This window comes from Melozone crissalis, unplaced genomic scaffold (genome assembly GCF_028551555.1).
Source record: "Melozone crissalis strain CALT ecotype California unplaced genomic scaffold, PUWL_Pcris_2 ptg000034l_1, whole genome shotgun sequence".
NCBI lineage: Eukaryota > Metazoa > Chordata > Aves > Passeriformes > Passerellidae > Melozone > Melozone crissalis.
The window spans coordinates 15,807,183-15,829,711 of record NW_026535812.1 but is presented as its reverse complement, the minus strand read 5'-3'; the positions used below and the strand labels follow the sequence as shown (position 1 = coordinate 15,829,711).

Below are 22,529 nucleotides of genomic sequence, written 5' to 3'. Positions count from 1 at the left end.
TTGTAACTTAGAGTAAGAAAAGCGCTGGAACATTCTTAAAACACTGACAGATCTTTCTTTAAACTTCCAGTTTTGAGTTCTTACAAACACTGGATAATTGGATTTACACTTCTAAAAGTAAAAATTGATGTTTTTCATGACATTTCTGTCATTCCAGTGATAATTAGAGCAATAATATTAAAATATTTCTGAAAATGCCACCAGTATTTCGTTGTTCTCTCTATTTCTACAGAGCCTTCACATTGATATTGTTACAGAAATACTGAATATAAAAAGGGAGGATTGTGTCTTACTTACAATGGCAGTGATAGATGGGCCTTGTTAAATTGATTTTAAAAGTTAAATGGTCTTTTGGTGGAATATGTACCTTTTAAATAATTTCTATTTTTGTTTGCACTAAAATGATTGCACCATAAAAAATTTAAGTTTCATTTTGTGGCAAGTTTAACCACGTGCAAAGCACTGAAGACTTTAGGAAGGTGCATTCATAATATAATTGGAGCAACTTTATGTAACTAGAATTAAACATTTCATTGACTTCAGTCTGGAATTGACTTCATCTGCTTGCAGATTGATACTTTCTTTTCTTCTTTTTTAAATCAAGCACGCATTCTACACCACTCATCTGCTTTAGTTTGGGAAAACATCTGCATTAGCCACTGTAGTAATGGTTTAAGATTATTTAATCCCATTACTTATACACTTCATTAGCCTGAGTGAATTGTTGGCAAGGGTTCAGTAAACTTCCTACATTGGGAGATAAAAGGATAAAAAAGGAAAGGGAGAAGGATTCTGTTCCTCATTTTCTTTCAAATTTATCTTCTATCTATTTAAGGGATAAAGGAACGATAATTGCCTGGTTGCATCTGCGTTTGTATGTTCTGTGATAGGGCTTTGCAGCTCTGAGTACAGAGGAAAGAGTAAACGTTTAATAGCTTCCTTTTATATAACCAGAAGGGGCCTTTAATGTTTATCCATGCAGTCCACAAAAACATGGTTATGGAGTTAACCCAAAACACGTCTGGATCCATCTGCTGCTGCACATGCAGGGGAAAGGATGGCAATACTGATGGGCTACATATATGTAGCTGGGCAGCTGGTACTGTGAGTGAAAAATGGGAAGCAGGAAGATGGCAGTCTGATGCAGTAAGGACAAAAAAAAAAGCCAAAAACAAAAGCCCAAGCACATATTGAACTCATAAATGTGGAAGAAACAAGTGTTGGGAGCCTATGTCTCAGTGTCTTTCAGAAATCTCAGGACTCTGCTGTGTTGAAAGCCAGATCTACAAGGGATCTAGGCTTCTGCCATCCTCTGGCTTTAGGCCTGAGGAATTTGTGTCCTAGAGCATATGTCTCATTGATTTTTCAGTGGAATGAAGCCTGCATTGGCTTCAGTAGGATAATGAATGCTTAAGTACACTGAGGCTTTGAGCTAGGCTTGCAAGTTATTCTTGCAGATGAATGAGACCCTTAAATTGATGAGGCACAGCCTGACTGCTTTTGTCTTCAGATGCCTTTACATGTGTGATGCAGTTATCTTGAACTCTGAGACTTAGTGACCTGCTTAAAATCCAGCCTGTCTAGCCACATTCTGCTGAATTGTGGCCTCTGATTAGTTTTGGTTTGGGGTTTTTCCCCCTTTCTTTTTGGTTGGTTGGTTGATTGATTTTGGGGGATTTTTTGGTGTTTGGTTTTTGAAGGTGGTAGGGTATTTTTTGTTCCCCAAAGTCCCGCTATCAGAAAATAGCTTGGATACTAGGAATCCTTGATCTGTAGAAACTCAGTGGGATTGAAGTACCTTGACTCAAATTCCTCTGGAGCTGAATTCCCATGGAAGGTGCAGATGTGACTGGCCCAAAACTGCACAGCTAATTCATGGCAGTGGCCAGCTGAGAAAACAGGGTTCTCAGCTGGTGTAAGTGTGAGTAATTCAGTGAAACTTGTTTCTGGTCTACCTAATTCACGCTGATTTCTAGCACACATCCCTATTTTCCCAAGTCAAAAACTCTTGACCTCTTACGCAATTCATAGAGGCTTAATTTATATAAAGAAAATAAACAAATACTTGCCTAGTAACACTGGCCTAGTTGTGATATATAAATTCTTGAAGCCTTAGATTATTTTTTAATAATTCACTGGTGTGACTTGTGGCCTTATGCACACAAAAACTATGCACAAAAATAAAAATAAATGTTTTTAAACAATTAGAATTGGCTAATCTTCTCAATTTGTTGTGTGACTCTTCTTAGCTGTGGTGTAGTGAAGCCATAATTAAGATTTCTGTGAAGAGCTGTATTTAATTACTGGTTAGTCAGTACTAAGCCTAAATAGCCTGCAGAAGGGGTTTTCTTTGTTGTTTTTGTTTCTGGTTTTATTTATCAGTGATCCAATTAAGATGAAATTCCCCAAAAGTCTGAATTAACGTCTAAGGAAATCAATCACCTGTTTGAAAAGAAATATTTTTCTTAATGGGAATTTGAGTACCAGAGTTAATTTCCATCACACAAAAATCCTCCCACCCAAAAGCCCATCACTGTCATTTCCTGTTACATCTTCTGAGTGCAGCGAGTTCTGTTGCCAGTGTGTTTGCTGGTTTTGCTCTGCATCCAAGGATTCTTTCATTATTGATGTTATTTCTAAAAGAGTACCAGTCTTCTCCATTAAGACTCTTCTGCTGAACTAAAAGCAACTGTAAAAACTAAAGTGTTAATAGGAAACAGATGTTTCCCAGTCATGATGACAGTCAAGTTAACATTTGAAATACCATGATAGAGTTTCCAGTGTAACCAGTGCACTGCTGTGCACGTGATGAATGCCGTGTCTGCAGTATGTTATCAGTATATTTCCCCCCTCTCTTACAGGGCAAATTACTGACAAAAGAACATTTGGTTTGCTTCCTCTAAGTAGTTGAAGAGATTTTAACACTGGACTGAGAGCAGGGAAAAGGCTAAGCGTAATATCAGTGGAACTGTTGTTATAAAATACTGAAGAGCAAGATGTTGAGCAGTGCCAGCTGTCTGCCCTCCAAATACCGTGTTATCATAAGGACTGAGCACAAAGTTAACCAGACACACCAGTCTGGCAAGAGTGATGCTGCTGTTTTGTGAATGGGCTGTTCTTTGATGTCCAGATAACTTTCTCCAGGATGTGGAAATTTTCTTCCATTCTTACTCCCCTCTCCTGACAGTCTGGTGGTTGGCAGCTGGAGATGTGCACTCTGAGGTGAGGGCTGGGAGGGTCTGAGCTCCTGCAGTTCATGCAGAAAGCAGCAAGATCTTGCTGATGCTCCTGGCCTCTCAGGGTTTCTTCTGTTGTGTCCCAGTCAATGTGACCCACCTGAGGAGAGGACCATGGTGGGACTGGGAAGGGGAAATAGCAGAAATAGCCAGGGTCAGATGAAAGACTTCAGAGAAGTGGTGGGCTAGAAATGGTGAAGGATTGATTGAAGGAGGAGAAGAAAGAAAGTCTCATTTCTGTCAAGCTAGATCAGGGCAGATGGTGGGTATGCTCTGCAGAGCCCTGTGGAGACCCAGGGATTGTGGTTTCATATTTCTGCTGAGAACTGTGAGATATTGAGGACAATATCTTAAACCCATCCCCAAAGATCACTTACAAGGATTTTTTGCAGGTGAACTTCATCTTTCCATAGTATTGAAGCTGTGAAAGTGCTTGAAGGAAGAAGAATTATGCATGGGAGTCTTGTCCTGGTTATTTCTGTTCCCCAGCTTTGAACTTGGCATCATAGTGCTCCACCTTTCCCCCCCCCCCCCAAATATTTGTTTTGTGAGCAGAGAAATGCTTTAAAGAAATGGTACAATGAGAGTCACTGGTGCCATGGAGCATCCTGGGAAGGCTTAAATTTGCTAATCATTCTAAAATGTCAGTGTTAACTCAATTTGTGCTCGTTGAAATCTCTGGTGAGACTGCTATTGGCTTCAGTGTGACTGGTATTGTAAACCTCACTCACCCTGTGTGCACGTGAGTGTGGCTGGTTGAAAGCTGTGCAAGGGCAGCTTCCTGCAGTACATAGGGTTTAAAGTGTAAGGTTGTTCCCTGCAGTAAAGCTACATCTATTTTTAAAAATAATTCTGCAATTTGTAAGCAGGGATTACAGCACTAATTTAGCAACTATGTAACAATTTAAATTGGACCAGAAAAGAGAAACTATAATTTAAAGATTTTTTTTTTATGATACAAGTTTTCTACTTTTTAAAGTAAAAAGCCCTTTATTCTTGTTTTTGTCAAGCAACGTATTGAATTTGAGAGTAATTTATGGAAAGTGCTGCCAGCATGGTATTGCAAGTGCTCCACAATTTGAATTTAAACTGCTCAATGGGATCATTAAGACTATTATGCCTGCTTTCCAAAGAGTTTGAATTCAAAATGACAACTGGAACAAAAATATAAAATAAACTAAAGAGAAGTCACGCACTCTTTGCGTGGTGGAATTTTTCTGCCCTCGAAATATTTCATTGAGATCAATGCTGCTCTTCAATCCTCTCCTAGAAAAAAGCTGGTGTTGCTAGTTTTAGTTCGGAGCTCCTGTGTGAGTCATCGGCAGCAGGGAGCTGAACCTGTGACCACGGATCGAAAAGCATTAAGGCTCAGCTCCTGTGGCACAGAGATGGAGCTGGGCTGTGCCAGGCAGCAGCAGGCTCAGCCCTGGCCATTTCTTACCCTCAGCAGAAGTGGTCCATGGACATGGCAGCCCCAAAGCAGGTCCAGAGTTTTGGCTTGCTCACAGGCTACTGATTATTAGCATTGATAATTTTGCTAGTCTGCGCCCAGTTGGTAATTCCATGGAAAAAAACATAATGTCAAGGGAAATCTGTTACATCTAATAAACTGATCATTCATAAAAGTGAAAAATCAGTAAATCCCTTAAGAGTGTAACAGCCCTTTCTATTGATACCACCACAGCTGATATAAAAAATAGAGACAGAGGGTGGAGGAGGAGTAGTGGCCATAAGCTCAACTCTACTACTTTGCGTGGTAAATGTTCTTGTGCAATCAGGGCACAGATAGAGGAGGACGGGATGCTGTTACATAAGCTGCACCTGGAGCTTCCAGGAGTCCAGGTCTAGGAGGTACAAAAACGTGTGAGAGAATATGTCGATGAAGCAGCTTCTGTCAGAACTGGGGCAGCTGAACTTAGCTGACCCTCTGGAAGACTGCATCTGTTTTTTCAGTGGCCTACCAGCTGTTACAGGGGATGGGTCATGCCTCTTATTTTGTCACAAGGCAAGAGAAAAGGTTCCTTTGCAGGGGTGGATGGGTGGAGGAATCAGCAGAGGTCAATAACCTCCTTTCTAAACTGGAATTATAAAGAAAGGGGAGAAAGTGTACCGTGAGATGATGAGGTAATGCTTTACAGAGACTCCTCTGTAGAGACCCAGAGGCACATATTAAAGAAGATAGGGCCAATTCATCTTGCTGTCCAACAAGGACAGGACAAGAGGCCTGCAAATCAAGCCTGTAAGAAGGAAAATTCATAATGTTCTTGGAAGACATGGGAGTGAGCCCTGCCAAGAATTGCACTGGGCTCACCTTGGTGATGGATTCTGAGACCAATATACCTTGGTGTAATTGACTTTCCAGAAAGCTGACTAGAGTGTTGCTTTAGAGGAAGACCAGCTATGGATTGTGGAGGTAAAGCAACTTGATGCTACCAATGAGAACAGTGTCACAAGGGGGATATTTCTGGTAAGGTACCATAGTGCTGTACAGTGTTTTAATAGATACATTTGTATTGGAAGATTGGCATGAAGTGCTGATTAACTATTCACTGATGCCTTGGTGGTGCAAAGTTTTGTTAGGTATGGATCACTTTTCATTCCTTTTCATGGCCCCTATTTAAAAATGTGTCCATATTAAGTGATGAGTCCTCCTCCACACCTGGGCTTACTTGGGATTTTTGTGATGACTTGCTAGAATCCAGATCTTTCCTCCTGTGTGTGTTGGCAGCCATAACAACTTTAATTGTAGTCTTTTCTCTGTCTTGTGCTTTTATAGTTAGAGGCATTTTTCATATTTTGATTATATGAACTAAGCATTGATTTGACATGTATAATCTAGAAAAACTATACCATGGGAAATGAAGAGTTCTTAGTGACTGAAAAGATGATACTGTGAAGGACCAGCTGCTGCCATTCAGTGAATTTCTTGCCTCACAGGGTGAATTCCACTGACCAACTGTATACTCTTTGGAAGAAAATAGTCTCCCTCTCTGCAGGACTAATGGGATTTTATGGTTCCTGGCTATAGATCCACTTAGGGATCATGCTACAGTAGAGGGGATGGCGAAGTCATTTAGCAATGGATTTTAGCTGTGTGTTGAGCTTTCCCTATGGAATGTATCCCAAAGCTTGCTGCCTTTGCAAGTTAGCAGAAATGGCTTATAAGAAAAAAATAACATCTTTGTAGTATCTTCCTCATTTGCAGTCAAGTGTAGATGGATATTGGCAAGTTATATCCAGTGTTTACAGTGTTCATCTCTTTTCTTTCATCTGTTCTTCACCACCTCCTCAGTGAACTACTTGCTGCTTTCACCCTCTGCTGCTCGAGCAACATCTGGAGATACCACTGTAATAAACTCTCACTGTGGTGTGTCAGTGAATGAAAGTCTTTGTCTCTGAAAAACTTCTTGGTAAACAGCAAGTCCATGAGAAAGGCAACAGTGTTGTCTCCATATTTCAGATGGAGATCTGACCCTGAGAAGTTTAAATGCAGTTTGTTTAGATCATGGATCTCCACTGCTGAAAGCCTTCAAGGACAGGCAGGACAAACATCTCTTAGGAATGGTTAAGGTCTAGGCATGGGCAGCCCTAGGGATGTTTTTCTAGCCTTACTTGTTCAGGTTCTGAGCTTGAATTATGTGTCCAGGACCCCAAACACATCCTGCACTGTACAGCTCAGGTTTTCCACGCCCCAATTTTCTACCTATTTGCAATTCAGTCTGCCAGGATCTTGAGGTGAAGGAGCTACCTTTCTTTTCTTCCCCTCTTCCAATCACTGCTGTTTAGAGACTGGACAGGAATAAGAGAACGAACATCTGAAAGCTGAGTGAGGGCTCTTGGAAAACCCAGGAGGGTGGAAGGTACCATGACAGTTTTCATTTCCAAGTAGTCCTACTGCTTGCTTGTAGCCCTGCATAGTTATTTGTCAATTCAAACTGCTGAAGACAATTATTCTGAAAAGACTGTAATGTATTTAAACGGGGCCTGTGAATTAGGTGTGTGTTTCCATCAGATCTGTGTATTATGGAGCTTTGTCCTTTTTAATGCAATGATGTTAAAGCACTGCAGTGTCCAGACATAAAAAATTTGGAACTCACTGAAGTAAACAAGCCATTAAGCATTGCTTATTCTTACCAGTGCCCCTGTGCAGAGCTGCTGGCAAAGCGTGCTGCAGTACCTGTGAGTAACAGAGTTGAATCTGTCCTGGAATGGGTATGTTTGGATTTGGCAAGGATGGTTCCCTGAGCAGCCTTGAAGAGAGCAAAATCTTGTCTTGCTCACTCTCAATTCCAGATGCCCTCTTCCTTCAGTCCAGACAGTGATTTGCAAGCCTGAATGCTAGGCAGCCCAGCAGGCTCTTGCAGCATGCCACTTGAGCCGTCTCCTTGGTGAAGCCACACTCCAAAGAATTTGCTCTGGCAAAAGCTCAGTCTATGAGTCGATCCTCCCTCTAGTGTCTGCCTCTGCTCTTCACTCCAAGACATGATTTGTGTGCATGTGATGTTTGTTTGCAGTGGGGAAGCTGTTTAACTTGCCATCACGCACACAGAAACCCCAATGGGCTGGGGAGATTTCTGGTTGGAAAAAAACAAAATAATGCCAGTGTAGGGAAAGTACAACAAATGGGAATCGTGAAAGGAGAAAAAGTTTCTTGATTTTAAGAGTATGGAGAGTGTTTGGTACTCACGTAGGGACAAAGCAAATTGTAAGACTGTTGTTTCATCTCATCTGCATTGATTACAAAGCTGTGGTCCAAGTACAATATTGAGAGAAGAGATAAATAATCCACTGGGGTATTTTGGGCAGAAGGAAAACCAGATTATAGCTTAACTCTGGTGCTGTGGCATTTGCTGGGGACAAGATATAATTGCACTGGTAGGTAGCAGCCTTCACAGGAGCAGAGAGGTTGCTGTGGTCAGTGAGTTCCGCGGTGTGCGCCCATCTCTGCAAGGCCTCTGTGGGGGTCAGGCAGGGATGGCACTGTGCAAGTCAGTGAGCATGGAACTTGTGGGGCATCTAGATTGCTGAAAATGAGTGATGAAATCTGCTCAGCATTGTCTCTGTTTTTCCCTGGCTGCTGTTTCCTGACAAATATTTGACACAGAAGCACCATGGAGGTTTTCCACACCAACCTGATGCTGTAAGTGTCAAAGCAGACTTGCCACGCAGACCACACAGATCTCTGAGGCAGTACAGGAAGTACAGGCAGTTAGAAACTGGTGGCCATTCTTATGTTACGTGCCCATGTTTCAAAGGTTTTTGTTCTTGTTAAAAATAGAGCTTTATGGAAAGAAATAAACCAAGAATCTTTGTGACCTCTTTGGTGTGAGGTTATAAAGCACAGGTTCAATCATCTTTATTCGCCATAGGAATGTGCTCCTGCAGATGCTGGCCATTGAAAAAAATCTTTGTATTGTTTTGATTTTTATTTTCTTGCTGAAATCTATCTACTAATGTGTTTAATGCTGCAGCTCATTGTATTTGCATCCTTGCTGTTTGACTCTTTAACACTGAATGGCCTTCCAGATTCTCCTGTCACTTAACCTTTTTCATGTAGGAGTTTTTTTCAACTGCTTCAAAGATGTAAAAAGTAATGGTTATTGTGCCCGAAACCTAAAAGTTGCTGCTGACCAAACCCAGATACTTTCCCTTGTTTGTGAAGGGAAATACAGCAAGAGAGGGGGAAAAATAACAGTGTTGAAATGTAAATTAATTCTCAGATGTTATCAGGCATTGAGATTTTAAGTATGAATATTCCATTAGCTCCTGACAAGGTAGTTTTTTGTTTAAGGTCATGTTTGAACCAATACACCATCTTGGCATCCCACCAACAAAGATATCTGTGTAAATGCAATCTGTGTTCAAGCCAGACAACACTTTAAAAATTTATTTAATATTTCCTACAGCAAGCCATCTGTGACTGGTCACATTTTGGGAAGCAAATGAACATCATAGCAACGTTCTCCAATCTCTTTGAGTAACTTCTAGACTTTTTAAATTAAATGTGCTGCCAAATATTTATATTCTGTTGTGAAAAGAAAAATATTTGTTTGACATCCTAGATTCCCTGGCAATTTGCAGTCGATTGCTCCTCTGAGGAGCTGTGCTTTTCTCATGGATGCTGCAGGGCCAAAGGAGGATGTGGGAATCCCTAAAGGTGCCTTTTGGGCACCACAGCAAGGAATGGGGGCAGCTGTAGCATGATGGGGCTCTCTGGGGGCTGAGAGAGTTTCAGCCCTGGGTCCTCCTGTGGAGGATGTGACAGGGCAGGCTGGGGGCCAGGTTGTGCCCAGTGCTGGCGCTGGAGGGTCAGAGGTGCTGGAACAGGAACAGCATTCCTGCCAACCTGCAAAAGGCTCAAGACTTCCCAGAAAAGCCAAACCACTTAGCAGAATGTCTTCCAGTGCATCTGCCACAGGCACTGCAGCCATCACCAAGGTAACCAAGTTACCAGAATTTAGCAGCAGCAAAACAGAAGGAAAAATTAGTGATGGCCGAAATCATGGCTGCTAAAGGCCCTGATGGAGCTGAGCTGCGCTCTAAATCATATCTAGTATTTAGCAATAATTTTCAGAAAAAGTCTCAGTTTATTATCCAGTTCCACAGATTTATGGCTGGCTTAAATTTGATCATTCTTAAGTAGTGAAATGCCTTTGTTCAAGGTCTTGGAAATTGTTATCCTCTTACTATATACAGGTACTAATAAACAAGTAAAATGTCTAAAACTGTCCTGAAATAGTGAATTCTGTTTTGGAAAGGCTGAAATGTTCTCTAGAGTCCGTGGTGGCTCAGCACCAGTTTTTGCTAAGTACTGATTTGAAATGGTCCATATTATTTGCCTGTATTTACCACCATGGGACTGTTGCAACCAGCAGAGGCCCAGGTGAATCATCAGCCCATAACCTGTCCACATGTGTCTGTCACCTGTAGGAACAGTGCCATACATAGAACATGCATATTCTTATATTCTGGAAAGAGGCCCTTGCAACAGAGCAGGGAGAGAAAGCAATCTTGATTTGCTGTATTACCTCTGACAGTTTTACTTTCACTGTGGCATGGCAATAAGATTAAAGTTTTATAGTAATATCACCTCCATCCAGACAAAAAAAAAGATAAAACCTCTCCTCTCTGGTACTTAGATTTCAAACTCTTTTTATAGAGCCTCTGCATCTGTTAATAAAGTCCTTAATTCATTTTGAACATTTTATTGTCACTTTGGATAAAAGTTTAATCAGATAGAATTATTGCCCTTCTAATATTCCCTTAACCTTTGCATTTCAGACTTAGACCATATCATTTAAATTTTAAAATCACTCTTTTATAGACTTGAATGCCCCCATCTCTTTTTTAGAGGGTACTTTTGCACAGGAATGCTGTAGTCTGTCTTGAGGTCATGTGAAAACTTTAAAGGCTCTAATGTGAGCACTGCTCACTTTCCTCTGAAATGTCTTGCATGCCCTATTAATTACTTTAATGGTGACATGCTGGTTTAAGGGAGTTCTTTATTAATGCCACTAAATCTTTTTTTTATTGTTGTTTAAACACTTTTTCTTTCCTTTATGTAGATGTATTTAATCCCTTCTGTCTTTAAAATAAACGAGTGCATAACTGCACAAGGTGTTTGACATTTCCATCTTTGTGTCTCAGGAGGAGCTAGGGAGGACTTGGCTCCCTTGTCCACATCCCACCAGAGACATCTGTGCACATCTGTACTGTCTCTCTTCATGTGTTGGATTGTTGTGGTGGAAGTAATATTGGAAATCTGATCTCTCACTGTGTATTCACAATACGCAGTGAATTTGCTTTTAATCTTCCTAGATGTTGAGATTGTAGAGGTTAGTTTGGATTTTTTGCTGGAAGTGCAGCACTCCCAGTTCAAGAGAGGATTTGCCTATGTTTGAGCCTTTTCCTAGTAAGGAGGACACATTGATTTTCTCTCCTCAACCTGAACTAAGTAAGAGTATTCTAGTAGTCCATTTCTACTTCAAAGATGTATATAGCATTCACTATACTGGATTATTTATAGAGAAGCCCTTTTGCTGAACTAGCTAGCTGGTAAAACACTGACATCCATGCCTGTAGCTGGATTTTAGTCTATCAGGTTTCTATTTTTTTAAGGTGAAATCTTATACAAAATACCTATTCTTGATTCATCTTAGTTGCAGATTTTCTTGGCCTGGGAAGGGGAAGCAAAGTGTGAGAGAGAAAATATCATCAGGACCTGGAGAAACTTTTTCAAAAGCACATAAATGACTGAAAATGTTACGTCTCCAATAACCATCATGGGACTCTTCACATTTGAAATCTATAAATAAACTTCACTGGTTTTAAAGAAAATAAGAATGGATTGTTGAAAAACTTGTAAAGAGGTTTCACCAACAGCAAGTAGATTTTCTTTGGTGAGGGAGCAGTGGTTTAGAGCTTGGGGTTGGGGGTTTTTTGCTTTCTTTGGGCAAAGTATGAAAGCTTGTGTTACACTACAGGGTTTCTCTTGACCTTCCCTCTCCCAGATATTTCCAACTCCTAAAAACATCTGTGCCCAGCTGGGTAATAGAGTTTCTGTGCAGCTCTCCATGGCTAATGTGTACCTGTACATACACACAGACTTGCACAGGAAGAATCTGGAAGCCTGAATTCAATCTGAAATGATTTGGCATTTGCTCAGAAAAGGTATTCCTTCCTCTTGTGGACCTTCCCTCAGGTTTGTCCAAATCAGTCTTCAATTATCAGAAATACACTTAGCTGTTGAGTGGGCAGAGCCTTTTGCTCACAGCTGCTGCTTTAATTTTGGAAGCAGGCAGTTCACTTATGCACTTATACAGTACTAAAGGGTACCTTTTGCCTTTTCAAACTTTGCTAAATGGTACCCTTTGCATTTTAGAATAAGTAGCTAATTAAATGGCAAGGCGGAGTGCTGTTTGAGCCATGGGTTAGAGTCACTCTAACTTAGATAAGGGACTGGATCCCATAAAACAAATTAGTCTAAGTTGTGGGCCTGCTCCCACTGATCCAAATTTAAATATTTTCTTTAAAATTAATAGGAGCTGAATCCAATGTGTGGTGCCCAAGACAAGGGGGCTACTGAAAGACATGAGATATAGACCCCATCTCACAAAGTGATCCTCTTGAGTGTGTGAAGAATCTAGACTGGCTTGATCAAAAGAATTTTCACTTTCTGTTTTTTAAAGTAGAAGTAAGGAAGATTCAAGTTAATTTTAGTGGAAATTCCCTAAAATTAACTGAAAAGCACAAACCATACTTTTCCCCCCTCTAAACTTGTTTCCTTCCCTTTTCCCATGTGATTACCTTGTTTATTTTTTAAATAAATAATCATATTTTAAAGCAGTATAAATAAATTGCAAAGTGTGCTCCAATGGGGTAGATAAATATATTCCATCTGCTGGGGAGTGATTATTAAATAATTCACCAGTGGCAAACCCAGGAGTGGTTATCCATTTTCCTCTCATTCATGGGTAATTTTTTCTACATCCCGTAGGAGCTCATTATGTTTTCTTTGTACATAATGTTTAATAATTTTAAAATCTGGCACTTACCCCTCCATCTACAGATTCTTCAATTTTTCCTAAGTAGTTGTGCATGTGTACGCATGTATGTATTGGCAGAGGAAGATATTTGTTTTCCTTCTTTTTTTTTTTCATGTGGAGAGAATATGGGAATTTATGTATGAAGTGAGGTGGGAAGTTGAAGACAAATTTCCCCCAACTGTGCAAGGGAGTTTCCTCCTGCACAGGTGGTGGATGGGTCACATCCTTGGTCTCACCCTTGGGTGGAATTCAACAGAACTTCAGGGCTATGGCATTAATATGAACATCATACTTCAGCGCTTATAAACAAAGGAATAGAAAGCAAGGTGAGGGAGTGGGGCATTTGAAGAGCCCTGTCTCCTTTATCTCAATGTTAGGAAGAATTTGGTTTTTCCTAACATTTGGTTCTTCCATCTTCTAAGGGATAAAGAGTGTGCCCAATGAGCCTGGTCTGTGGGTAAGCAGCAAGCTGTTACCTGGTTGAAAACTGGAGCTATATCCCGTCTGTGGGAAAATTGCCACAGATATGTGGAGTGGTGGGCTTTGAATCTGACCTTAAGGGAAGAGTTCAGCTCCTGGTAACAGACCCAAAGGCCTCTGTGGGCTTTGATCAGGCAGGGTGGGCAGCTGGGCAGAGGACTGGATGGGGTTGGCACAGAGCAGGAGGCTGCACACAGTCAGGAGATGGCACCTCCAGTGCTGGATCCCGTTTCAGAAATGGCCATGTTCCCATAGCTGTGTGTGCTGGGGCTGGAGGTCAGGGACCACCATCCTCTCCTGTCTGCCCAGTGCCAGTGCCCAAGGAACTGTGGTCAGAGCTGGGCTCTCCCCCAGGCTGGAGGCAGATGTTTGCAGTTAGAGGACAATCGCTACCTTGGTGCTAAAATGTGTAATTAGCCACAGGAAATTCTTTCCTTAGCTGATGAAGACAGGAAGGTTAAAAAGTATCTCTTAATGCTTGTACTGTTTTTCCTAGGGAGTTGAGTGAATCTGGCTACCCTCACAGAGGGGAATAGCAATCCTATTCCCCAGCAGGTAATGATCTCTGTTGTTCTCTTGCACATGTCTAGATGTCCATACTGTTGGCCAGAGAGGAACAAAACCCTCTCACTGTGAGGTAGGGAGCTGTTTTATTTCTCTCTCTCCTTCTTTTTCACATTCCTGGGCTCTGTACTAAGCAGGAGCAAACAGCTTTTCCCTGGGACAAAGACCAGATCCAAACAATTTGGTTTTGACTATAATTTCCATATGATTCTTGACCTGGAAATTCCTCCTTTTGTTATTCTGTTAATCCCTTTTGAGGGGGGGAGAGGGGAAGTAGTTCAGATATGAATTAGCAGATTCTTGAATATTTTGCTTGTTTGTGAAGAAAGGCTCTTCTTTCCTTTGCACTTCCCAAGCTGATATTCTGCATATTTCCATCCCATATCTCCATCATAGTCAAAGCCTGAATAACACTTTCTATGCCTGGTTTCTCTGCAAAACATGAGTTTTGCAGAGAAATGTGCTCAGTATAGGAATAGAGCAACTACTAGAGCTCAGTATAGGAATAGAGTATAGGAATGCTGCAACTACTGAGGCTCGTTCTGGCTCTGAGCTCCTTTCTCCATCTCATTTCCTGCTGCAAATGATTGGTAATTTTCACTCCTAGAAATGATGCTCCAGGATGGAAGAGCACAGGGAAGCTACTATTCAGGTGAAAGAACAGTATTAAATGATGAGATTGAATACAAAGTTCCAGAGCAAATGAGCAGTGTCTTGTTCAGCACTATGGGCGTGTGAAAGAAGTTGCACCTTGCAGAGCAAGGGCTGGAGCATAATCTGGGGTGTGCTGGCCAATGTGCCAGCTGCAGGAAAAGTTGTGTGAACTGGAGGTATGTGGAGCTGCTCTAATTTAAACCTCAAGAAACTGGTGTGAGAAACCAGCTGTGGACTGGAATGGTGTTTGATGGATCTGACAGGAGCTGGGGAGTACAGAATTACTGCCATGCTGGCTCCTCTGTGCCCAAGGCTCATCCTTATATTAGCAGTTCTCCAGCTGTACAGCACAGGAGACACCTGTGTTCTTGCAAACCCAGACTGCTGGCACTTCCATCAGGGATGCCATGGGATTCTCTGCTGATTGATGTCCTTGATATTAACCAGAGCTGAGCGCTGCTGCTTGAATGGAGCAAGAACAGCAAGCTCAGTTCTCTAGAAACCTGAGCTTAGGCTGTAGATAGAGACATTTCCATGATGTTCTTTTTTCTTCTTACATGCACAAGCTGCATCTCCTCATGCACCTTGCTGTCGTCAGGTCTCTGGGTCCTGAAGAGAACAATTTTTGTGTGAATTTCCCATCCATGATGGTGATCCAGTTGCTCTTTTGCCCTCTGTCAAGCACATTCAGAGAGGAGAAGTGGTTGGCTCAAATGGGCAGAGTAAGTCCAAGAGCGGAGCTGGGAGGCTGCCTGGGGCTTCCCCACACCCTGTCCAAGGTGCCCATATATAACCCAAGCCCCTTTTCCTGCTGCTGTTTCTGAAATGGCCGTGCTGGCAGCCTAAATACCCAGAACTCTCCCCATGCTGACACAGAGCTGGGCACTGATGTGCTCTATAGCCTGTACTGCAGTGTGCCATTAGGAAAACTGTAGTTGCCAAATGTTTCTGTTTTTACATGAAGCTATTCCACCGAGGTTATCTGATTTTTCTTTGGTGCTGAGAAAAGCAGTTGAATCAGACAAGAGACCTTGTGGGTGGAATACATTATATCCAAAAATCAATCATAAGGTAAGGAAGGAATAGAATGGAGTTTATTTACAGTCTGTTGACTTTTATAGTTAGCACCATTTATTAGGGAAGATGAAGAAGAAGAAGAAAATTAAGCAGAGGGCAGGAAAATGTTTCTTTGTGATATTTTTGTGCCTGGCAATGGAAAGAGATGTGTGTACGAGCTGACAATTTATCTTCTGCCCTGAAGAGAAATGACTTGTTCTCAAATGGGCATGAAATGAAATAGTGCAGAACACGATAGGAACTTTTCTGAGTAAATGGGTCAATTTCCTGTCATTCTCTCGATAATTGTATGTAGAGCACACTACGCTCCAAACACTGGCAAATGTGATTTTTTTTTCTCCCTCCTGTTATTTTACTCCTCTTGTAAATGGGTGGAAAACATATTCCAGTGCTGGCACTATTATAATCAGCTTTTGCCAGTGGCTAATAGCAGTCCATTTTCGGTGAATGCTTATTACCTCTAAGCAGTCCAAGACACTACATAATAACCCAGGGCTGTGTAGACTGGTACTGGTAGGAATGAGATGCAGTTATAGGGACTGCATTGCAAATGCCCCATCACAGCAGGAAATTTGCTTGTTCCTTTATCTTCTCTTGCCTAATTGCAAAATAAGCCCTGGTGCTCTAGCTGGAGAAGGAGACTTGTTTGCCTTCCAGAACTTCCTGGTATGGTCAGGAACTTTCTGCCTTACCATCCCTTAGCAGGCTGATGCATTTTCCTTCACTTAGAGCAGACCTCGCTGTCACTGAGGGGACATGGTTTCAGGTCAGACTCACTGAGGACTGAGCTGGTAATTTTATTTTGGATGTGGTTAATTAAAAGTATCAGAAGTGTTGTATCAGTGTGCAGTGGGTGACAAGTAGGATCTCTGTGGCAGATTGGGTAAATCTCACTGGAATGGGCTAATGCAGTGATGAGCTTCACAAGTGCCTTTGAACCGCAATCTTAGGAAAAGGGAGACAGTGTTACAGGGTTGGCCCCAAGGTGCTGGATTCTGGCTGTGAAAATATCTGGATAAATCCCAAATACTTGATTTCAATAATTTTTCTTCCTCTTAACTCTAAGCTAAGCAAGATATAGACTTGTCCAGCCTATCTAATCACGCACAGTATTCCTCCAACATGCTCCTAGTTGGAGGTTATAGGAAGGATAAAAAACCAATCCCAGCCTGATCAGGACTGCAGATACTTGAGCTGTGATAAATCACCTGATGGGGTAACACAGCCCTGTGAGAGCTGAAACCCATCCCTAGCTCTCCAGTGACTTAGGGAGAAAGTTGCCCCAGAAATGGATTTCAGCTGAAGATCATTGAGAACTTCTGTTTTCACCCCAGTTATCCCCCAAAATGAAAATCTTAAATCACATGTTTTGAATCTAAAAGCTTTGAAAGAAAACCCCAAGAACAGATTTTCTTTTTTTTTTTCCTTCCCACTAGTGAAAAGCTGATTCTCAAAAGTGTGGCAGGATTAGGCATTTCCTATGCAAAATTTTCTTTTAGGAGGGGAAGTCTGGGGTCTTTCTGGAGCTTTAAACAATATTGTTTTTTCTCACTGGCTGTAACTAGAACTCTTCTGTGAATACAGCCCAGGGTCAGTGTCACCTTCTTTCTGTATACGGAGGGCAGGTTTCAGTCCAATACAAGTTGGATTGGGTCACAGCTTAAAAAAGGCTATGGAAAAATTTTCAACTCCGATTTTCTTTTTTTATAACTGTTGCTTGTTGTTTTATTTCATTTTTCCACTAGGATAGGAGAATGTTAGCTTTTCATAGCTGTCTGTAAGAACAGACAGGTCTATTTGTCTTGTATGTATACTGTTGATGCAAATGGACTGAAAGTAAGGATACACAGAACAGGTCTTCATCTTCTGCATCTGCTGTCAGGAGAGAAATTCATGTAGCAGTCCCACTCTGTGAATCAGCAGTTGCTGAAGTTATGCACAGAACTGCTGGATGGAGCTGGCCCCACTTGGCTCATGGATAAGGCTCCAGACTCCTCACAAGTCATGAGGAACGGGAAGTAAATGATCTCTGACCTCCATCAGCAGGGAGCATGGAGAAATGTGCATTGTTTATTCCACCTGTCTTTGGAAAAGTGCAGCCCTGGAGGGCTGATTCAGAAGACAGTTATGCTCAGTAATTCTGGAACAGCTCAGCTGCCTGGGATAGGATCAGCCCACTGTAAAAGCCACCAGGGGAATTGGGTCAGAATTCGGCCGTGCTGCTGCTTCGACCAGAGAATGAGTTCTAATGACTCTTACTTGGAGCAAAATAGGAAAAGATCAAGGGCAGAATTAGTCATTTTCCCCGTGTTACATAACAATATTTTAGCACACATTCTTCTCCCTGAACATTTAAATGCATTGCTTGAATAATCACTGAAGACAATGTGGTAATAATATGTTCCTGATGTGTTGGAGGCAAAGCAGTTACTCTGGTTTTACTTTTGCAAAATATATTAAACTACTTAGTTTTTGCTGATGTTTACACACAGGGAGTGCGGGGGGTTGTTTTGGTTTTTACTGCTATTTCTTTAAGGGAGCACAAGGGGATTGCTGTTAAATGGGTCTGATGCTTGTGGTGGAATTCATCCCAGATAACTTCATCTCACTGCAAGCCACGTGCTTGGGCTGACATGCATGTGCCTTGGGAGTGATGGTGGAGAGTTATTGGTGCCTCCCTCCTAGGGAAGGATATTTTAACCAGCCCTACCAACAACTCTTGCAATTAGCCCAGTGCTGGTGTCACCTTTGCTCAGTGTATTTAAGGCAAGCAGCATCTGAGTACCTAGAAAGTAGGTTTTCTTCCACCTATAGCTCCCACATGGCCTGGTTGTTTAGTCATGCTCTAATTCACTCTTGTTCAGGACTGACTCCACCAGAAAAGGCAATTCTGACCATTTTCTCTGATACAGCCAGGAAAAAAAAGTGGAGTTGCAATATATCCAGGTAGTTTTAAGTACTAGGAAATGGGCCCTGGAGATGAGTGGACCTAAGCTCTGAAACTGCCTCAGCTGGAAGGCAAAACCAAAACTGCCCTTTCTTAGGTGTAAGGGAGATGTGACAGAAAAGACTGCTCCAGAAGAGCTCTTGTTGCAGCTCCAGCTGAAGCCAGCATGCAGAAAATACCCTGAGATGTGGCAGAGAGGGTCAAGGAAGGGATGGAAGCATTCATTGGGATGATGTTGGTCAGGACTGCACTTGTCTTCCCACCACAGTCTCCCAACCTGCTCCATCTTCCCACTTGGAAAAACACAAGGCTAATACAGATGACTGCAGAAAGGAGGTGGAAAAGGGCCTTAATCCAGGGGAGGTGTGCGGTGGGCACCACGATGGGCATGGCAGTGCTGGAGGGGTGAGCTGGATGGGCTACAGTGCTACCTGTGAGCAAAAAGGTGGGTTAGGAGGGCATGGTGTGATTTCTTCAGCTGGCTGGGTTCTTATTGTCAGAAATGGATTTCACTGGGCTTGAAACTTGGATTAAAAAACATGTCTCTATTAGCTCCAGACAGAGATGCGTCCTGGAATCTTGGAAACAGCATCACTGCTGTCTTTGGGAGGAAATTTTGGCTTTCCAAGTTACAACATGACTGATATGTTCTATTTGGTTTCTTGAGAATTTTTTTATACTCCCATGACTCAAATCCTTTTGAATTTTTCCTTCAAACCATGTGTTTGTACACTCTGACTAGCATAGCATTGCATTGGATATTCTGGCATTGGGCAGTGGAGGATGGAGGAGTGTTTTTCCACTGCTACCACAGCGGTCTTCAGCTCAGTGTTGCAAAGCACAACTTTTAGCACAATCCACCACACTCAGTTAGACTGACACTTCCCGGGGGGAGCAGGCACAGGGGTTTTGATCCACCAAGACCAGCACTGCTGAATAGATGCACTACAAAGAGAGGCGCAAGCCTTGTCTCATACTGTGACAACTCTTTTTGGCCTAAAATGTGCCACTTCTTCCTCTGCCTGAGTTTTGCTGCTTTTATGTGCTTAAATAGGGTCTGTCCTTTAATGACATAATTGTGGATGGGTCTTCTTCACCCACCCTTGGGTTCTCTGCACTGTTCACAGACTGCAGCTGTAGGATATTCACCTGGTCTTGTGTCTCTGCACTGCAGGGTGCAGGGGGTTGGTTTAGGGCATCTCTTATGTGCACAGGTTAATATTTGCTGGGCCAGAACAAGACAGGCAGAGGAACTGATGCCATTACTGTAAGGTCAAGCTGTTTGCTAGAGAGAGAGAGAGAGAGAGGACATCAGCCCTCCAGGCATGTGCGAAGAACACACTGCAGATCCAGCTCTGCAAACAAGATGTACAAGGACATGTCCCATTTGTGAATTGCCACCAGCCCTGAGTCTCCAGCCAGCATTGAACAATCACCACACAAATGATTGTGTGAGTGCCTGGTGATGATAAATGGAGGCATCTCAGGGACTTTATTGAAAACCTACATGTTTTCCCTTCCTGCCATCTGCACCAGCTCCCCAGGAGCTCTGAGAGCTGAGTCTGCAAGCTCATTTGCCCCCTTATGTGCTGCTTGGGCAATTGGGAAGGCCTGGCAAAGCTCTCCAGGACACCCTCCCCATGTAAGGAACATTGCCACCACTGCCAGGGTGCCACCATGGGAGCACAAGCACATCTCCTGATGCCTGAGAAAGCACAGGAGTCCACCTTGCTTTCTGGGAGCTGCATTGCTTAAAGGGCTAAAAGGGGTAAAAACTTTTTTTTTAGGTTACTGCTGTCAGCTGACCTGGCTTTGATGCACTTCTGTAAGCAGGCAGCATTTTCACATCTATGCTGTTTGCTTTAACATGTCAAATAGCTGATGTTTTTGCAAGGTTTCCCTAGCTCCTTCCTCCCTCCTCTTTTCTACTGTCTCTATAAAATAATACTGCTATAATCCAGTTTGACTCAGCAGGATCCCTTTCATGCTGGCTAAACCCCATATATAGGCATCAGTTCAGGGAGGTGCACCAGAACGCTGCAATATTTTCCCTAACATTTTGTTTAACCAGGATGACATTATTCAGACAAATTAATTCCTCCAAGACGTAAACTTGTTCTGACTGAGTGCTGCAGCAGCCTCCCTGAGAGCAACAAACCATGATCTGACATCTTAACAGCTCTCCACACAGTCAGGGGGAGTCTTACATAAAAGATCTTCAGCTGTGCATATCTGCAAGGTGCAGCTGCCCCTTTCTGCAGTAGATTTATCTTTCAGCAGGTTTTGGTGGAAAAAAATTTTTTTTTAGGAAGTGAATGGGATCTAAAGCACAAGTAATTTTGGAAAATATCCTGCCATATAAAAACATACAGTAGAGACTACCCTACCCTCTGAAATCCTTGCCAAAGGTTTTAAAAATGGGGTTTACTGTTGTCACTCTCCTTCCATTCTGAATTGAGTTCATCTTGCATGTCTGAGCTAACATGTTGCTAGATGGGATTTACAAAGCTCAGGGGTATGTGTGGGTGATGTGTCAGCTGTGTGTGCCAAATGGCAGCACCTGTTGGAAAGGAAGAGGAAAATGTAGAGTCCTTCGCAAATCTGCCAAGAAAAGGAATTCTTGGTCTGCCTCATAGAGAGGAGGTCCTGGTGTGAGAAATGACCCTTATAATGCTGCTTTTACCCCATCTAGGATATGGACGGGCAGGTGAGCTACCCTGTGCCCCTCTGTGATACCGCGTATTGGGGTGGCATGGCCAGGCTTCTGGAGCTGTGTTCAGCACTGGGTTTTCTGTCCACACTCCCCCAAGATGTTTTCCTGGCACTTCAGTTACCTCTTGTACTCTAATGTCAGGGTTCTGGGAGCCAAGTGGGAAATGCCTTTTTCCTCCTCTTGCCTGGCATTCTTTCCCCTTGGTGCTTCCTTAGTTCCTAGATCCAGAATCCAGAATTGAGGCTGTCTTGCTGGCCTCAAATATGCCAAAACAGTTGAGGGTACCCTAAAGGAAGGAAAGAAGAAATCTGATTAACTTAAAGTAGCAGAGCCTGAGCTATTTGAACACAGTTCTGGGTCCAAATCTCACGGCCCTGACTTCTCTTCTGAATTCTTCATTGCCTTATGTCTATTTTTTGCTCTGCTTGAGTTGCTTCACTGTGCCTTAGTGATACATTCCTGAGAAAGGGGTTGATGTTAATTGTTTGTTCATTGAGACTTGCATGGAGTGACTTGAGAGGGCTTAGCTGACTGGATGGCCATGGTCTTGGGGTGCTGGGAGCTTCTAGCTGGATTTCTCTTCTGCGCCTTCCCATCTCCTAGGCTAGCAAGGACAGCTAAGGGAGAACATGCTCTTTTCTCTGCAGCAGTGTATTATTGACAGACGGCATCATTAGGGACTCCTGGTACTCCACGTCAGGTACTTAATGTAATATCATCAATGTTAATTCAAACTGTGTTAAAATTACAGCAAGTAAATGTAACATCCAATAGACACTGAATAATTTAAAAGCTTTATAAAGTTTAGGCTTAAGAAATGGATTTACAGATGCACAAAACTGCTTCAGATTAGTTTCAGAGGTTCCCCTTGCTCAGTATCAGCTGTTGCAGATGCTTCCCACTTGCTTCCCAAAGGAACTTTCACATCTTTTTCTCCTGGTTCTATTTGTGAAAGCTCTAACATTAAGACTGCACTTTTCTTTTACACAGCAGTTTTGTCTTTTGGGGAATAGTCAGTCTTCAAGCTCTCTCTATGCTTTTAGCCCTAGGGTCATCTCTGCATGGTGATTCTGAGCCCTTTACTTGCTGCGGACATAGACTTGACCAGGACCTTTGAAAATTTCATTTAGATATTTCATATAATCTATCGAATAACAGCCAGAGTGAGCTTGTTGCTTTCCAGGGGCTTGATGTAGTAATTAGGAATTTATACTGTAGTAAGATAAAGCAGTTTTTTCTCCTGTTGAAGCAATTCTTAAGTCTTTCTGGAAAACATTTTGTACACTGAAGTTCTCATTTCATAATAAATGTGT

The 22,529-nt window shown here is 42.3% G+C and overlaps 1 protein-coding gene across 3 annotated transcripts in view; it reads left to right on the top strand.

The window, feature by feature from the left end:
• Window positions 1–22,529, top strand: part of LPP (LIM domain containing preferred translocation partner in lipoma) — a 200,726-nt gene that overhangs the window by 158,560 nt on the left and 19,637 nt on the right. The window lies entirely within an intron of this gene.